The 19735-nt window shown below is 36.3% G+C and overlaps 1 protein-coding gene across 11 annotated transcripts in view; it reads right to left on the bottom strand.

Annotated features, from left to right (window-relative positions):
• FOXP2 (forkhead box P2) overlaps positions 1–19735 on the bottom strand; it is a 248483-nt gene that overhangs the window by 151910 nt on the left and 76838 nt on the right. The gene's annotated exons all lie outside the window — the stretch shown is intronic.

Genomic DNA, 19735 nt, shown 5'->3' with positions numbered 1-19735 from the left:
TTAATAAGGATTTTCACTAAAGATTAAAAACACTTTTTTTGTACTTACAATTCAAGGGGGGAAACCTCTCCTTTGACAAAATAAAGTGCAGTTTTAATGCCAAATAAAATTGAGTGGTTTTCATTTGCATTCTTAGCAAAATCAGAGAACAAAGAAATTACCACTCAACCAATCACGTTTGTTTCTATGTGTGACAGAATACCAATCAAAATAGAAGATGTTTTCATTTATTTTTATGTTTTCTGTCCCACTCAGGAAAATAAAACTTAACATAAGAAATTAATGTAAGCATTTCATTTACTAGAGGAGGGACAGTTTGGTGAGTGGACTATACAAACTTATCATATAAAAACTAATGCCATAAAAAATACATATTGAGACATTTTAAAGGTAGCAGTGCAAACTAATTTAAAAAAACTTTTTCAGAGACTATAAACTCATTGTTTTTCTCAACAACTGAGTTCAATGAACACTTAAGATGAAATTTTTCAGCGCATAAAACTAAAATAAATCATTGCCCCACTTTGTTATCCACTGTTTTAGAATACAAGGTAAATTTTTCATGATGGGAAAAATATCTTAGATCAATATTCTTCTATAATAATTAAGATTCAAAGCTGATAAAAGTACAATTTTGATTGGAATCAATGATCTGGTTTTTAAGAGAGTTTCTAGTATCCATGACAACAGTTGCTTTGACAAGATGTGCATATGGCATTACACTGCCAGCTGGTGTGAACAATGTTTGAACTACTGCATTGAGATGCTGAGCAAACAGAAAAAGTTGCCACGTCTTAACCCTCAGGGAAGGCAGTCATCCCCTGATCAATTATGAAAAGACAGAGAGAGGGCTGCTACAGTCTGGCTCCAAGCAAGTTTTCTGAGAAGGCAGGCAGACATAGAAACCAAAGTAAACAAACTGGATGCCCTAGCACATCTCCTAACAACATTGATTTGTCTTCCCATAGCAGGATCTGGCATAGTTTGTCAAGCACACTTTTTACATTTGGAGACACACTCATTTACAACAATCTTCCTTTTGTTTTTTTATAAATTACAAGTAATTACAAGTCAGCCTAAATGTTTCTAAGGATGGCACATTCCAGTGAACTCAGGCAATTTTATTATAAAGTTCAATTGGAAAAAAAGACCAAAGAAAAAAATTCCATAAATATTTTATTATCACAAAATTCAGTTTAAAAAATTTCACTTGATATCCTAAATAATATAGCTTTCTTTTTTATTAATGGCAACTCATAAAATAATGACAAATGATATTTTTCAAATGGAAATTACTATAAGTGTGAGTTAAGCTGTGTCTATGCAAAATTCTCAAAATCAAAAAAAATCAGCTATTTTCCCCTTTAATTCCAAAAGCCACACAAAGTTTGCCTAATATTTTTCATAGAAAATTTTCCCTCTGAATTCATTAGTTTATTTTGTATATATACACACACACACACACACACACACACACACACACACACACATCCTTATATAGTTTATATTTAATTCTGTAGTTGTTTATTATTCTTTTTTTTTTTGCAGTACACGGGCCTCTCACTGCTGTGGCCTCTCCCGTTGCGGAGCACAGGCTCCGGACGCGCAGGCTCAGCGGCCATGGCTCACGGGCCCAGCCACTTCTTGGCATGTGGGATCTTCCCGGACCGGGGCACGAACCCCTGTCCCCTGCACCGGCAGGCGGACTCCCACCACTGCGCTACCAGGGAAGCCCTGTTTATTATTCTTAAAGACTTCTAATGAACATAGTTTACAATCCTGGAATCATGAATGACTAGGACTAAAAGCAATCTTAGAAATCATCCAATCTGACCCCCTCATTTTAGCAAATGAGAAAAATGAGGTCTAGAGTAATCAAGCGCTTTGCTTAGGGTCTCCTGGCTTCCAGACCAGAGTGCATTCCAGTGTGCCATACTGTCTCTGTGTTGGCAAAGGCACGATTAGAGGGCAATGAGTAAAACTCTGGTAAAGGAGAACAATTAGTAAAGGAGAGCTCTGGCACCATAATAGATTATTTTTTACCTGTAAAGAGGGCATATATATTTATCAGAACTTAAAAGGGAAACTACAATATAACCTTTTTATAATTTGAATTTGTGTTTGAATAGAACTATATCACAGAATATATATTGTTTTTAGGGCTAAGTGTTCCTACCATCCTTGACTTTGATTTCATTACATACTCTACCAATACCTGATGGAGCTCTAAACTCTTGTAAAATTCTGATCATTTGACCAGTTTTTACTAGAAAAATTACTGAAGAATTCTAAAACTGGACTAAACTTTAAAAATTGTTTAGCCTAGCTTTCACATCTTGTAGTCAGGTAATTGAAAAACCAATATTACAATAACTTGACTAAAGTCACAAAGCAGTAGCAACGTGGTCAAAAGCTATGGCTCTTGTCTCCCAAACCTAGAACCCTATCTCCTTCACTACCTTGTGTTGTATTCATTCAACTCAACCCAAACATTAACCCAGTGGAATATGTAACACCTGGTGCCTGTAGAAAGACATTAGAAAACAAGATATATTTAGAACTGTAGCTCATGAAAATATCACTAGAAAAAATGTATACCATTTTTAAAGGAGTTATAATAATAATGGAATACCACAAGATAGCCGGCTAAAACATGCTACTATTTTCAAAGTACCTTGGTTTTCATATGAATTTACAGTTATCTTTAAAATAGTAAAGAATCACCTTTCAATACAAACTCTTATGAAAGAAAACTACTTGCCTATATCAACATTCTTTTAGTAGCAGTAGAGATTGCTATAGTAAACATAAAAGATGGGAGGACAAAAAACAATTCCAAGAGATCAGCAATGATTTAAAACTCATAAGCAGAAATCTTTGGCAGTTTGCATTCTAACTGCAGGCATCACAAGACACTTTTATTTCCAGTTTTCTGGACAACATTTTAGGACTGAATTTCAATAAACAAATGCTCAGAGGCATTTAGTTCATCTTTCCAATTTATTATTGTAGCTCCTCAAATGATGAAAGATTATGAGATAAAATACTGCCATCAATATAAGGTGTTAGGTGTCAAATTATATAAAATATTAATTTGAAAATTGCTTGTCCACTTCAATTGGTAAATAGAAAAGGGCTATTCATAAAGTACTATTAGCCATTTAGGTATTTATATAATCACCATCGGCAAAAACAAAAAAAAGAACAACTAATTTAGAACAAAAGGCAAAAGATGTTTGCAAAATTTCCTTTAATAATGACTGAGTCTGATGCAAATGAATAATAAGAAAGGTTTCTAAGACAGCCAAGCCATATCTAGTTTTCAAAAACGTATTTGTTGTGAATTAAGGGTGCACTTCACTTAATGAAGTTATTTAACTTTAGTAAAGCTAAAGAAAACTAAGATAGGACACTTTAAAAATCAGAATCAGATTAAATTAAAATATTTTGAAAAGATGAATACAAATCTTTATAATAAAGGTATACTTTTTGTTAGGCTGCAGAGGTGTGGGAAAGTACGTGTTTTCCAGAATTCAGTGCATTTTGCCATTAAATATTTATTGCAAATATCATTCCTAATAGTTGCTGTGTAATTTCAAACAAACAAAAATTTTGTTAAGCAAAGTTGAAGCCTATCACCCTTGTAAAGTAGTAATAACTTTATGTCAGTTAGGAACCTCTTAGACAAAGGGTAATTGTAATGAGTGAGTCGTTATGAGAATTAAGAGTGAAAAACTTTGGAACCTGCCAGATCAATACTTTTTTTTCTTCTTGAAGAACACTGAAAATTCTCACCAGAAGAAAAATTGTTTGAGAACAGCTTAGAAACAACCAGTGAAACCAAAAATGTTAAGTACTCTCAGGTTTATAAATAACTTCTTTTTTTTCAAAGTAAATATATGTATATTTTGGAAAAAAACAGACATCACTCATATCTCTCCCCATAAAAATAGGAATGCTTAACCTATCAGCCTGTTGCATTTGAGACATTAAAATGAAAAATGACATCTACGCCCATTAATATCTTCAATGTATAAACAGCACAGCGTGACACATTCTTGAGAGCTGAAGGCTACAAAACCTCTCTGAAACATAAATAACAAAGCACTCAGAAGCATATTTGATGTTGATACTCATCTCTGAGAAAAACACTGCTGCCTAGGCTTCTTATGAAAATAGATGCAGCCCAAATGGATCTCCTGTAATTGGTTTCAGATAGCGAGGTCAGAAGAAATATGATACAAGAAATGATTATGTGGAACACGTGAAACAAGAATGTTTACACAGGCACTCCCTACTTAAACTGACAAGGGGTGTATACTTTGCAGATAACCAGAACCTAAAAAATTTTGCCAGCAGGATACCCAGAATTTTGCTCCTCATATGCACATATTTTAACATTTAACATATGACATCTTTAAAATGTTACTTGGAATACTGAGCAAATCGTAAGTTTTCAAACAGAATTTCATTTTTAAATTATTTTCACAAGTGTAGTTGACAATAAGTATATACAGAACCTTCCACAAAGGATACAAATTCCTATTCTGTTTGGTCTTCCTCCCATTATGTTCCCACTAAAGAGAATATACTCATAAATGTAATCTGAAGTCTCATAATGCTATTTAATAGAAGAAAATTAATCATCTAATTGTCATAACCTATTTTCGAACAGCAATCTATCAGAGTGAAATTATGCATCTGTAGTGATTGACCTTTCATTTTATCATGTCTGATACATAATTACACTAAGTTTGTTGGGGAAAAAAAGCTAATTACTAGAAAATACTTTTAAAAATAATTTTTATTTTTGTGTTATGGTATATTTTACATAAAGTTAAAGAATAAACGTGTGTGGATACGTTATGTTTATACTGCGGACCACTATGGAGGCCAAACTGAGAAGCTACGATCGTTTATTTTATGGTACTATAATAAGGGTAATTAATAAAGCATCCTATTTACCAATCAAATGTCAGGCTATATTGGCTAAGCATTCATGATGTAGATCCAAAGGAGAGAAAATCAAGGTATTAAATATGTTATGGAATGGATCCGCAAGTCATCCTCTGAAGCTCTAACAAAGTCCTCAGGGTTCAGGTCCAAACCCAATACTCAGTATATTCCGGTATGGCTCCAAACTCCCAGATGAGCTGAGGCAACCTTGCATAAAATAAACCTGTGAGTTAATGGTAACTAATGGCTAAGACAGGTTTTGTTTTATCAGGTCTCGAATCATACACTCAGTTTAATGGAATGAACACATTCTCCTCCTCTGAGCTGGCATTCCACAGGCTGCACTAAACCATACCAAGTAGTGTGGTATTCATATCTCTATTTCCTTCATTATTCTGCTGCTAATGATAATGAATTGCTAATGAAACACATAAGGAACACTAACATAATCTATAGCAATACTAAATGTAACTCTTGTTCACACATCAAGGAATTCTGTCCAACTTAAAAATTCTGAAATATGAAAGGTAAAGATGAATTGGAACTAATATTATTAAAATTAACAGTTTTACAGCATCTCTTTTTCATGGTACATGTTCCAGGAACTACAATAGCTTATGTGTATTCTCTCAGTTACTTCTCTTTCTGCTATAAAATAGTTTATTTTTTTCAAACATACTTTGGATTTACTTTGTGTTTCTCACATACCATCACTTTTTTTTTTCTCATTATGAGGCTGATATCATCTTTTGTCTGGATATGGATTGAAGACTCATTACTGCTATATTGTTAAAATTTCAAATTGCATATTAGAGATTAACTGAAAATACATTCTGCTAAGTTACAGTATAATACCTGAAAGTAAACTATTATTTGAATCTTATATTCTGGATTTTCTTTACAATTTAAAAGTAAGATTGCAAAAGAGGTAGCATTTGGGAAAATATTTGTAAGAATAAAATACATCAAACATTACTTGTCATTCAAAAATTTTTTTGCAAGTTTGTCCCATGTACCAAGCCAAGAACTAATAAGCATTGCATGCTTGCAGAGGTAGGGGGTGATGTGACATTGTTTTTGCCATCAAAGAGCTTACTGTCTAATAAGAAACATGTAGTGTAATGTCAAAAGGCCATAAAAATGTTTTTAGAACATTTCAGGAGTTCATAAGTAGGAGAAGTTACTTTCAGTTGGGGAGATCAGATAAAACTTTTATGGGGATATAATATTTGGGTTGAACTCACGTAGAAGTAGTTCATCTTTTGGAGATGACAGAAGGTGACCATGTTAAATAGAAGCAAAGAACATGTGGGGTCATACACAGTAAAAAGAAAATAATTGATCTTGGATAGAACAACTGCTTAATTTAGGAGTGTTACCTCATGGGAAGGTTGGCTGGAGCTAATTAATGAGTATAACTAAAGAACAAATGGCAAAGAGACCTGACATTATTCAGCAGGTAAGGGCAAATGTTGCTGAATCTGGAAATGATGGGATGCACCTGGCCCAGGTCAATATTGAAGTCATGTCAAATACCGTATGCTAACACATATATATGGAATCTAAGAAAAAAAATGTCATGAAGAACCTAGGGGTAAGACGGGAATAAAGACACAGACCTACTAGAGAATGGACTTGAGGATATGGGGAGGGGGGAAGGGTAAGCTGTGACAAAGTGAGAGAGTGGCATAGACATATATATACTACCAAACGTAAAATAGATAGCTAGTGGGAAGCAGCCTCATAGCACAGGGAGATCAGCTCGGTGCTTTGTGACCACCTGGATGGGTGGGATAGGGAGGGTGGGAGGGAGGGAGACGCAAGAGGGAAGAGATATGGGAACATATGTATAACTGATTCACTTTGTTATAAAGCAGAAACTAACACACCATTGTAAAGCAATTATACTCCAATAAAGATGTAAAAAAATATATTGAAGTCATGTTATGAAGGGCAGATGGGAAGTGATGAAGAGAGTGAGGAAAGATATGAGGTAGAAAGACCACTTAAAACGTATGTGCAACTGTCCAAATAAGAGATAATAAGAATAGTAATAAACACTTTAGTTAAAAACAAGAACCACAAGAGGAACGGTCAAAGTAGAATTGGCAGGATTTAGTAACTGGGTTTAGGGTAAAAGCTGGGAAGGGGGTAAATGATGACTTCAAATGTTTAAGTCAAGGGTCAGGTATAGTTGTGTCACTATTGGAAAAGGGGAAATGAGAATATGAAACACAGGCTTTGGAAAGAAGATGATGTTGTTTACCTGCTGGCAGGATAACCAAGCAAAGGTTTCTAGAGTAGTTACTAATAATGCTGAGCTCTATGTTGAGAGTGTTCAGGCTGACAACAGATTCCCAAAAAAGAGACAGATGGTAGTTAAGACAAAGATAGATAATTAGGTTGCTGGTAAAGAGAATGAAGAGAGAGGAAGAGTCAGGTCCCAAATTTGGGGAACATCTACATACAATCTGTTTAGAGAAGATGAGAAAATAGTGAAAAAGGAAGGCAATGAATGGTAAGGAGAGCACAGTAATGGAAGTCAAGAAATCTTCTGGAAAATGTTGAACACAGAATTGTCATATGACCCAGTAATTCCACAACTAGGTATATACCCAAAAGAAGTGAAAATATATGTCCACACAAACAGTTGTGCATAACAGCTTTATTTGTAAGAGCTAAAAGATAGGAAAAACCCAAATGTCCATCAACTGATGAATGAATAAACAAAATGTAGTCTATCCAAACAGTGGAATGATATTCAACCATAAAAGGTTTCTACAACATGGATGAACCTTGAAAACATTATGCTAAGTGAAGGAAGTCAAAAAGACTACATACTGCAGGATTCCTTTATATGAAATGCCCAGATTAGGCAAATCCAGAGACAAAAAGTAAATTAGTGGTTGCCAGGGGCTGGAGGGAGAGGAGAATGGGGAGTGACTGCTAATGAGAATGGGCTTTCTTTTTAGGGTGGTGAAAATATTCTGAATTTAGAGAGTGGTGATGGTTGTGCAACTTTGTGAATACACCAAAAGCCACTGAATTGTACACTTTAAAAGAGTAAATTATAGGGCTTCCCTGGTGGCGCAGTGGTTGAGAGTCCGCCTGCCGATGCAGGGGACACGGGTTCGTGCCCCAGTCTGGGAGGATCCCACATACTGCGGAGCGGCTGGGCCCGTGAGCCATGGCCGCTGAGCCTGCGCGTCCAGAGCCTGTGCTCCGCGACGGGAGAGGCCGCGGTGGTGAGAGGCCCGCGTACCACAAAAAAAAATAATAAATAAATAAAAAATAAAATAAAAGGGTAAATTATAGCATGTAAATTATATTTCACCAAAGCTGTTCTATATTTAAGTAAAAGAACTGTGATGTCAACTCAAGGAAGTTGAGTTGATATATCTCAAGGAAGCTGGAAAAAAATAAAAGAGGAAAGAACAAAAATGAACGAGTTCTCAAACACCGAAACCTCAAAGAGACTAAGGAGTAATGAAAGTTCTTTTTGAACTTGTTGATAGTTTGCATGTGACCTACTGGATATCAGGTCCCTTAGAGCATTAAAGCAGAGAGTTAGACTGCAGCGAGTTACTGGGGAGTCAATGGGGGAAAATCATGGCCATGAGTGCAAACAATTCTTTTGATAAGTTCTGTAAAGACTAAGATAAAAGAGAACTATAGTCTGAGAGGTTTTGTTTGTTTGTTGTCTGTTTCAAATAAAGAAAACACGATAATGAGCTGGTTGGGAGAAAGAAAAGCTATAACAAAGGTAAGAGAAATGAGAAAGTCACTAGAGGATTAAGCAGAGTTCCCTGTGCTATACAGTATGTTCCCATCAGTTGTCTATTTTATACAGTACCAACAGTGTATATGTGTCAATACCAATCTCCCAATTCCTCCCACCCCATCCCTTTTCCCCCTTGGTATCCATACAGTTGTTCTCTACATCTCTGTTCCTATTTCTGCTTTGCAAATAAGGTCATCTATACCATTTTTCTAGATTCCACATATATGCGTTAATATATGATATTCGTTTTCCTCTTTATGACTTACTTCACTCTTTGTAACACTCTCTACGTCCATCCATGTCTCTACAGATGACCCAATTTCGTTCCTTTTTGTGGCTGAGTAATATTCCATTGTATATATGTACCACATCTTCTTTATCCATTCCTATGTTGATGGACATTTAGGTTGCTTCCATGTCCTGGCTATTGTAAATAGTGCTGCTATGAACATTGGGGTTCATGTGCCTTTTTGAATTATGGTTTTCTCTGGGTATACGCCCAGTAGTGGTATTGCTGGGTCATATGGTAGTTCTATTTTTAGTTCTTTAAGGAACCTCCATACTGTTCTCCATAGTGGCTCTACCAATTCACATTCCCACCAGCAGTGCAAGAGGGTTCCCTTTTCTCTGCACCCTCTTCAGCATTTATTGTTTGTAGATTTTTTGATGATGGTCATTCTGACTGGTGTGAGGTGATACCCCATGTGTTTTTGATTTGCATTTCTTTAATGATTAGTGATGTTGAGCATCTTTTCATGAGTTCATTGGCCATCTGTATGTCTTCTTTGTAGAAACATCTATTTAGATCTTATACCCATTTTTTAATTGGGTTGTTTGTTTTTTTGATATTGAGCTGCATGAACTGCTTGTATATTTTGGAGATTAATCCTTTGTCAGTTGCATCATTTGCAATATGTTCTCCCATTCTGAGGGTTGTCTCTTCATCTTGTTTATCGTTTCCTTTGTTATGCAAAAGATTTTAAGTTTAATTAGGTCCCATTTGTTTATTTTTATTTTCATTACTCTAGAAGGTGGGTCAAAAAAGATCTTACTGCAATTTATGTCAAAGAATGTTCTGCCTATGTCTTCCTCTAAGAGTTTTATAGTGTTAGGCCTTACATTTAGGTCTTTAATCCATTTTGGGTTTATTTTTGTGTATGGTGTTAGGGAATGTTCTAAATGGGAGGGAAATCCAAAAGGTAGGGGATATATGTACACGTATGGCTGATTCATTTTGCTGTGCAGTAGAAACTAACACAACATTGTCAAGCAACTACACTCCAATAAAAATTAATTAAAAAAAAAAGAAAAATTCTAGAGATGGATAGTGGTGATGGTTACATAACAATGTGAATATACTTACTGCCACTGAACTGTACACTTAAAAATGATTAAAATGCTAAGTTTTATGTATATTTTACACCCTCAAAATCCCCAACTCCCAGGCTACTGATGTCCTCCATGTACCCCTGCCTAATAAAGTAACTTGTGGAAAACTTTACACTCAACCAATGTTGGCTAAATAGAATTTAATGACTTGTTTGTACTAAAAGCCTAATGGCACGACTTCTGAAAGCTTACACTTACTTGGGCAATTCCTGCAGTATAAACACATTAAAGCAAAAAAGAAAAAAAAGAAAAAAAAGGAAAGTCACTTGAGGAGACAGAGGCTCAATCAAGAAGCAGGTGCAGGTGGCAGGTGATGGTCTTGTGGGGCGGAAGCAATGCATCATGCCCTGAGACAGGCTGAAGAAAAGAAAGGGATGAGAGGTAATTTCTCTGCAGAGGCAGGAAGAGGAAAGAGTTCACACTGGACGGTCTCAATGAACTCAGAAAGTAAGGAGTGCAGTTATCTACTGAGAAGGAGAGAAAGATTGGAACTGTCGGAGAAACAAAAGTCAGGAAGCTTTTCTATCATTATTCTGAGAAATATAGCCTGTAGAGTAAAACTGGATATTTAAGATGTTAGGGTATATGCCTCCACACACACTGATGACAGGTCGATACACGGATGTCTTCTGGAATGCTGCCTCCAGAAGTGAATGAAGAGCTGTCTACTTTTCCATTGCTCTAATTTAGTATCATCACTACTCAATCAGAATCTGTTTAAACACTTTACCTGTCCAAAGGCCCTGGCACCTCCAATTGTATCAAGTAGAGGAGAACAAGTCACTTACGATATATGTAATGATATTGTGCATTCTAACGGTTACGTTCAGTTTTTAAAAGACAGCAAAATAAAAAAATACATCTGTGACGCTGCTACCATTGGCCTGACCTTTCAAAAGCTTCCATTTGCAATTAGGAAAGAAAGTACGATGGAATGGTATTGACTAGATTTCAGAAGATATCTTTTTGCCTTTTACTCATTGATGAACTTGGACTCCTTAACACCACACCGAGCCTTAATTGTCTTATCTACTAAATGCAGTTAATAATATTTACCTTTGCTTATGGGTGATTTTTCAAATCAGAGAAGATAATGTATTTGAAAATATTTTAAAGTCTAAAGTATAATGTAGTATTATTTCAAGTCAAGACTTTTTTTTTCGCGTACGCGGGCCTCTCACTGTTGTGGCCTCTCCCGTTGCAGGGCACAGGCTCTGGATGCGCAGGCCCAGCGGCCATGGCGCACGGGCCCAGCCGCTCCGCGGCATGTGGGATCTTCCCGGACCGGGGCACGAACCCGTGTCCCCTGCATCAGCAGGCGGACTCTCAACCACTGCGCCACCAGGGAAGCCCTCAAGTCAAGACTTCTGAAATTATATAATTCCTCCAGTGGATATCAGTTTTTCCATGTATCAACAGAAGTACTGGTCAGTTGAGACTGACTCCTGCTTTTTAGCTGTATCGTGACCTTGCTAAATAGATATGTGCATTTGAAATAATGGACCTGTCACACTATAATTCCTGAAACTTTAGCTCAGTATTTATTTAGTTCTCTGCATCTATTCAAGCAGAAAAATGTCCCATTGGATAGGAAGAATATCTTACCAGCTTCATGTCCTATTATATTTTACAAAGTTGTCTCTGAGGCTGAGTGAAAGGGTTTATAACTTTATGAATGTACTGTTGAGCTACACCCTCACCTCCTCCAGGTCCAAATCACCACATCTGCATGAATATACACATACACAATGCGCCCTGTGCTACCCATCCCCTGTCCTTAAGGATCTTTTAGTATAGTAGGAAAGATAAAACTATATTCAATATAACCACAGTGCAAAGCAGAAATGTGCTGCTTGCCATTAAAAGCAAGTACAAAAAGTGGCTATGTGGGTTCAGCCAAAACCAAAAAGAAGGGAGAACAAATGCTTCTTAAGTACTCATTACATGCCAGCTATAATTCCAAGTCCTAGCTCACGCTATCTCACTTCCTTCTCCAACACCCTGCTTTATTGTAGATGTGTAAACTGAAGCTCACTCCAAGTAGTTAGGTTATATGTCCAAGCTATTTTCACATATCCTTGAGATGGCATAAGAGATTTGAACAACTATCCGGCTGACTTTGAAGCTCTTGCCCTTTCCACGAAGGGTGGTCAGGAAGAGTATCTCACTGAAGAGACTTTTATACAGTAAAGGACTGAAGTAAAAAACTGCTTGGGGCATAAAAAGAACAAAATAAATTCTGAGTCACTAGTAGCATTGCTAGTTATGCCAACTAGAACAACGCAAAGAATTCCAAGATCCAGTTCAAATTGTTTTTCTTTTTCCTTATTTTTCATGAGGAGAATTAGCCATATAAGATTATATGTTAAACGGAATTTACTAGCCTTAGAAGACAGTGTCTTTGAAGTTACTAAGCACTCGATGCGGGATGCTGGTTACAGAGAAGACGAAAACTTTTAATAATCATCTTCTATCACAACCAAACACAAAAGAAGCATGAAACAATAGGTACTATGTTCTCATGCATTCAGAAGTAGGACTGCCAGATAAAATAGAGGATGCCTGGTTAAATTTGAATGTATTTGTATTTTTACTTGCTAAATCTCGTAACCCTGGCTAGAAAAGTTAATATTTCAGAAAATGTTGCCAAGATACTGGGATTTTTTACACCAAGTTTTTCATTGAAAGGTAAATACTATTTATCCCTTCAGAGGAAATGTTTTTCAGTCCTAATAAGTAATGAAGTCATCTTAACTATATTTTACAGGTTAGCTAGGGGAGTGAGTTGAGGGCTTGGGCTGGGCTGCTTTTCTGTGAGAAAGAATGCTCGTGTGACCACTAAGGCATCGCAAAAGGATGAGGTGGACCCCCCAGAGGACAAGTAAGTGCACCGGTTTTCAAAACAGCCAGACCAAGCAAAGCAGAGGAAAAGTTCCTTTTACAGTTCCTATTTTAGCTTCCTGCAATCAAGACACAGATAAGAAAAATGCAAAACTTTTGTTCTCTATTTACCCTGCCCTTAGCAAGGATGAGAATCAGTAGCCAGGAAGCCCGAGGCAAAGATTATGACCCTGCTTGGCACCAAGGGGAGATGCTAACAGGAGAACGAAAGGAAAGAGCCTTGAGGCAGAGAGCCTCTGTATACTAACCCAGAAGCTAACTAGGCCGGTGCCAGAGGAGGAAAGAGGTGGTGAGAGTAAAACCATTTGAGAAGAGAGAGGCCTTGATTAGTTCAGGTGCATACACAGTGGGTTCAGAACCTGTAAAGGAAAGCTCCTACAGCTAAAATTAGAATGTTCTTAGAAACAGAATGACAGAGTTGCCAGAGGCCTCAGAAATTCCAAGTTCTAATTGCAGCCCCATTCCAAGTTGCTGTATGACCTCATCCCTATCAATGAGAACTCTGAACAAATGCCTTCTTCCCCATAGCTTACAATTTACCAGTCTTGCAGGGCAATCTAAAGAATGAAACATAAAACTCACTGGATAGAGGAAATGCTCGTCATTGACAACCAATTGCTGATGAAGCATTGTGATTATTCAGAAAATACTGATCAAATGAATGGAAGAAGGAATATATTTATATTAAGAAAATAGTTGGAATTTTGTGTTTTTAGGCTATGTTATTCACAATGCAAATTATGAAACACATATATGCCTGTGTGATACATTATGAAGCTAATTCACAAAGATAGATTTTAGAGATCTTGGGCAAATTCACCTTAAGAGGAACCCATTTTGTGAGGGTATTTCCATTTTTGTGTTCCAGCTATTACCACATTTAGGTTAAATTCTCCTCAGCAGTGGAATTGTAGTCATTCACATTATAATGTGCACAAAAGTGTTCTTTAGAATAAAATAAAATGTAAACTGACGGTGATAATAGTCGTCACCTTAACACATCAATAATTATACATCTATGTAATTTCATGAAGTCTTCTGGGCTTTTGTCCTAAAATTCTTCTCAAGCTCCCTGAGTTTTTAAAATTTAACTCTATCAAAGAAGGTACAGTGTATCTCTGATTTAAAAATAATTTCTTATAGTTAATTGTCTGTAATAATGACTCATAGAAACATGCATATAAATTTAAAATGTATAAATATCCACATAGGAACTAGCACCCCTTGGTAAAAATCAACAGTTCAAGAATCAGAAGGTAGGAGGGCCCAGAAAGGTTTCCTGCTTGTAGGAAATGATAAGAAATAAAGTTCCTAAAGGTGACTATCCCTCTGCTGTTTTCCTTTCACTCGCTAGCTTAGTTCCACTGCAATGAGACTTAAGACTAGGAAGGCTGGGGGAAAAAATTGTTTCTCCAACAAACTCTGGTCAGTTGCCCACTTGTTGAAGATATACGTAAAATCCAAGCCCAAGGAACAAGTCTTTGCACCTTGCTTTAGCAAAAGCAGCATTTCTATTCAAAAACCTAACTCCTCTGACAATCTTACTCGTTGGGTGAACACATTCAATTACCCTTAATATCTAGTCCTCTAAGCTTCTTAATGGATGGAAACGTTTCTAAACAATTTTTATGTTTCCAACAATGCACATTAGAGTAGCATGCACCTAATCACTCAAAAGACATTTACTTGAAAATCTTGTTTCTTTAGGCTTTTCTCAGCTTGTAAAACACATGAAGAGCTTAGCTGGCTCCAGATATTCGAGCTGTAGCTTGTAGGCTAAGGGATGAAACCTAGCGTTCCCTCCAGGGAGAGTCACAGCGCCTTGCACATGGTGAGTCCCCTTCAATCCTTCACATGTGAGTCTGGACGCCTGACTTGTGATCTACAGCACTGAAATTAGCATAAATAAGACTTCTTTTCCTTTGTCTAGTTATGTTAAAATGTTTTATCCATAACTTTTCCAACATTATCTTCATTTTTTTAAAAGTCAAAATCTAAAAGAAAAATTACTGTTGATTATCATAAAAACTTTATTTCACTTTCTTCAGTTAGAGTCCTTCATTTATTTTAGGGAGATTGTTTAGGTAGAAAAGGAAATTATTCTCTAATCTGCCTTTTAATCATATGTCTAGAAAAAGAATCTACACACATGGGTATTTTTATCATTCAGTTTAAGAATTTGCTAACATAATGCAAGTACTTTTCATGCTCTTCTAGATTCAGTTACTTATAAAATTAGAATTCTATTGAAACCTTTTTAATATTTACGAACATCCATGTACACATAAAGAAATACTCTATGTGAAAGGATAATTTACTTAGGCAAAGATGATACAGCTGTTTGGAATTTAAAAAATATTCAAATCCAGCAAAGCACACCATTACTTCCAATTCTTAGAAAGCTTATTTTCATTTAATGTAATTCTCCTGATTGATATTTACGCTTTTCCAATTTTTGCAATTTTAACTAGCACTGCAATGAACTTCCTCATAATTCAGCTTTGCAATTATCTCTCAAAAGTTTAATTTTGGGGTCAAATCACACTCAGAAAATAAATTTTGACACACGTCATCATGCCTCCCCAGAACGGCAGTACCCATTTGCAATCCCACCACAGTGTATGAATGTCCATCCATCAGACTCAACAATACTGTGCATTATCACTCCTTTTTAGTCTTTTGAAACTAACAGGCAAAAATACTTCCTTTGAATTTGCTTTCCTTCCCTTATTAGAAACTGGTGTTTCAAAAAATATATCCAACATCTAAATAAATGTAGATTTTTTTTGGTAGTCTCACTTAAAATTCGTGAATTGGATGGGCCACTGTATCAGATATTTCACTCATTCAACTAATATTTATAAAGTCTTTACTCTGTCAGATACTAGAGATAAAAATATGGACAGGACAAGCCTGTCCTCTCAGAGTTTGCCATTTAATCGCTGACAAGTACACAATTACCTGATAGTGTTGCTTTCAGTCTTTTCGTTATTTCATTATGTTACACACTATATGACATAGATCACTAAACTTTACTGGTCATGCTCTGCCTTCAAAATGAATTATCCACAATATGGTACCTGAAAATAGTGTGAGGAAGAACTCTTCATTAAAAAACATAAAAATCCCACATGACGTGAACTCCATGTGGTTGGTGATTATGAGGGAAGACTGTATTTTGAAATATGAAAATGTAATGTCACTGCATTCCAGTAGCAAGTTTTCTATAAGGTAAGAGAAAAACCTTTTAAAAAGCAAATAAACCACAGGATTGATAAGGACTTAGTTACCTTATCCTGTGACAGAGCATGTGCTAAAGTTTCTTTCAAAAGCGGCTAACGTTTCTTCATATATAAAGCTTCTGCCCAAAGGAGTAAGCTGTTTAACCATACACTTTTAAGAAAAACGCTTTCCAATTTAATGTTTCTCCTCTTTAAATTAATCATTTTGGCTTGTTATCAGAAAGGAAGCATATGAAAGAATGCTTATAGAAAGATGGATAGTTAAAACTGGAAATTAAAACTTTATTTCTGAGGGTCACACTGGGAAGATACTTTGCAATCTTGGAGAAATCCCAATTGGCCTTTGCTCAAAATGGCACTCTTCTCCCAATGTCTCAAAAGATATTAAACCTTTCATAGAAGGGGGACTTTGTTGCCCCCCGCAAAGGTTTCTTATGATTGCAGAATGATCTATTAAAGGACTGCACACTTTCTCATGGAGGACACATTTTGGCACTCTCTTGTAATTATCTTCATTTACATACTGGCACCTAACAGACCACTCACCAGAGTGGAACAATAAGCTCCTCTTGCTCTGATCATCTTTATGTTGAAGTTAAGCCATTAACTGAATCCTGAGACATGCTATTGTGAAGTCCCCTGGCATTTCTACTGCTATCACTCGTCTGTTGTTATAGAAGAATGTTCACTGCCAGAATCCTCTGGCAGAAACTCAATTTCTGAGTCCAATACTAATTCATTACAAAGTCTGCAACAGCTGAGACACTGGTATACACAAATGAGGCATTCTGAAATTTGAGGACAAATCCAAAATACACACTTAGGACCTTCCCGTGATTCCATGGCCATGGATACAGCTGTAAAAAAAGGAGACCCTGTCAACATCTCACCCTGCCAATGCAAAATTAGACCCTCGTGACCTGAGCCTCTATGGTATTGTTACCTCCTAGCTCTTTTTATTATGCACTGTGTTTAAAGGCCTCAGCTATGTCATATTTCATGTGCCTTGGAAACATGGAGACGAGACATGTAATGTATGGGGATAACATAAAGAACACCTTGAGCACACCTATCCACAGGGCAGTCACCATTCTGTGAAATAAAAAGGTGCCCCAAAGATGAGTTAGATGATAACCACCAGGGAAAAGCCATGAGTAGAACAGAAGCATAGTACAATGTAGGAAGGGTGACAGTGATTTTAAAAAGTGACAGAGAACAGTAGAACATTTTAAATTTCTTTTATTTCTATGGCTACTTACTTTAAGAATGATATCAAGTTACTAACAAAGTGATGAAGTCCACCAACATTTTCAATTCCTTACAATTTAATAGAATCTTTGGGTCAAAATGCCACTATTGTTATATGCAACTCTTAGAAAACTGTCTTTATTACATTGTGGTACCTGTATAATATCTCATTGTCAAGTGCTATTTCCACTAACTAAGTTAGTCAATGAATTAAAATTTTCAATCAATGAAAATTTTTTATATAACAGGAAAATAAGAACATATTTAAATATCAAAAATTTAACTGAGGGCTTCCCTGGTGGCGCAGTGGTTGAGAGTCCACATGCTGACGCAGGGGACACCGGTTCGTTACCCGGTCCGGGAAGATCCCACATGCCACGGAGCGGCTGGGCCCGTGAGCCATGGCCGCTGAGCCTGCGCGTCCGGAGCCTGTGCTCCACAACGGGAGAGGCCACAACAGTGAGAGGCCCGCATACCACAAAAAAAAAAAATTTAATTGATTAGTGAATACAGTTAATTTACAAATAGTATGTGAAATATTAACCCTTTGCTTAAACATTGAAATGAATATATTTCAAAATACATATTCAAACTTATTTTGTAATTCTCTATACCCTGGTATGAACAGGGAAAAACAACATGTACAGACATAGAAATATAATAGAGGTTCTTTCTATGAGTTACCTGGAAATGTTTTAAAAATCAAGTTAAGATATATACTCAGTATAAATAAACTATATACTCAGGGGTGGCCACAATGTCACAAATATTTTTGCATATCATAAATAAATCCTAGCAATTTTAGCCTCTATTTTGCTTTAAAATAGGCAAGAGTATGTCATTTGCTATATGCCATTTGTTCATAATCTGTAAGAAAGGATAATTTAACACTGAATATTCCCAGTGAACATTTAAACAAGAAAACTCTAGTATGCCAGATTCTAAAAATTAGGACTTTTTAGCTGAAATTTACCTCTAAGAGGAAATGGTTTACTCTGCAGGTTTATGTTTAAATAGGACTTCAGAAAGAATGTGAAAAATCATGCTAAATTCTCATTTCAATTCACTTAGAACATCTAGCCTGATGGTTCCCTACCTAGATAGTCATCAGAATCACACAGGAGACTATGTTATAAAGAGAAAGTCTTGCACTTGCAAAGATTCTGATTTAATTAGGTTTGAGGAGGGATCCAAGAACGTCAATTTTTTAAAACCACCCCAAGTGATTCTGATGATTAGCCAAGTCTGAGAACTATTGCTCTACTAGGTACCATTCTGATACTCTTAGTAACTATAGTCATGTTTATTACTATTATTATTATTCACTATAATTATATAATGCATAGGGGGGCCAAGACATCGCCGGGCCATTCCTCGGTTCCATTCCCACCACACTTCACTCATTACTGACACTACTATGGCAGAAATCAAACATTTTAAAGCTGGGGAAAAAAAGGCTTTGAAAATATTTTATTAAATTCCCTCACATGGTACCGTGGAAGTAGGCCTAGAGAGGTTAAGTAATTTTTCATGGTCACGGCTTTTTTTAACAGTATTAATTTGACTCCAAGAATTTCAATTTTTTCTTTTTATTTTTCTCACTATCATATCAATTTTAGAGGGGTGGGATAGGGAGGGTGGGAGGGAGACACAAGAGGGAGGAGACATGGGGATATATGTATATGTATAGCTGATTCCCTTTGTTAGAAAGCAGAAACTAACACACCATTGTAAAGCAATTATACTCCAATAAAGATGTTAAAAAAAATTACGACTTTTAAATAATTCAAATTCCCATTTAATTCCCAGATTACCCTTCTTCAAGATCCTATTCTTTACGCATTCCACCCTCCCTAGAGAACCAAATCAAAAACCAGTGGGCAAGCCTTTGGCCTGGTCTCCTCATTCACACTTTGAGAAACTTCTCCCTGTGCTTCTTAGGGAATTGTTGTATGAAGCAACTTACATCTCACTCCCTTTACTGTCAGGTCCAGAGGGTCTCAGAGATCTGGAATCAGGCAAAAGGATCTAGAGACTCTATTACTATTATTTTAGTTACATTGCGGTTAAATAAGCTTTTGAGGGTGGGTATGGGATCATACACAACATTGTTTCTATGAGAACAGGAATTCCTGTTTGTGAACAACAGGCTCAGAAACGGTTACGTGCAACAAAACTTATTAGTAAGTTGGGGACAGCCTGTTGGTGTATCTTAGTT

The sequence above is a fragment of the Phocoena phocoena genome, chromosome 9 (genome assembly GCF_963924675.1).
Source record: "Phocoena phocoena chromosome 9, mPhoPho1.1, whole genome shotgun sequence".
NCBI lineage: Eukaryota > Metazoa > Chordata > Mammalia > Artiodactyla > Phocoenidae > Phocoena > Phocoena phocoena.
The sequence above is the reverse complement of the archived record's forward strand: the minus strand, read 5'-3'. Positions and strand labels throughout refer to the sequence as shown.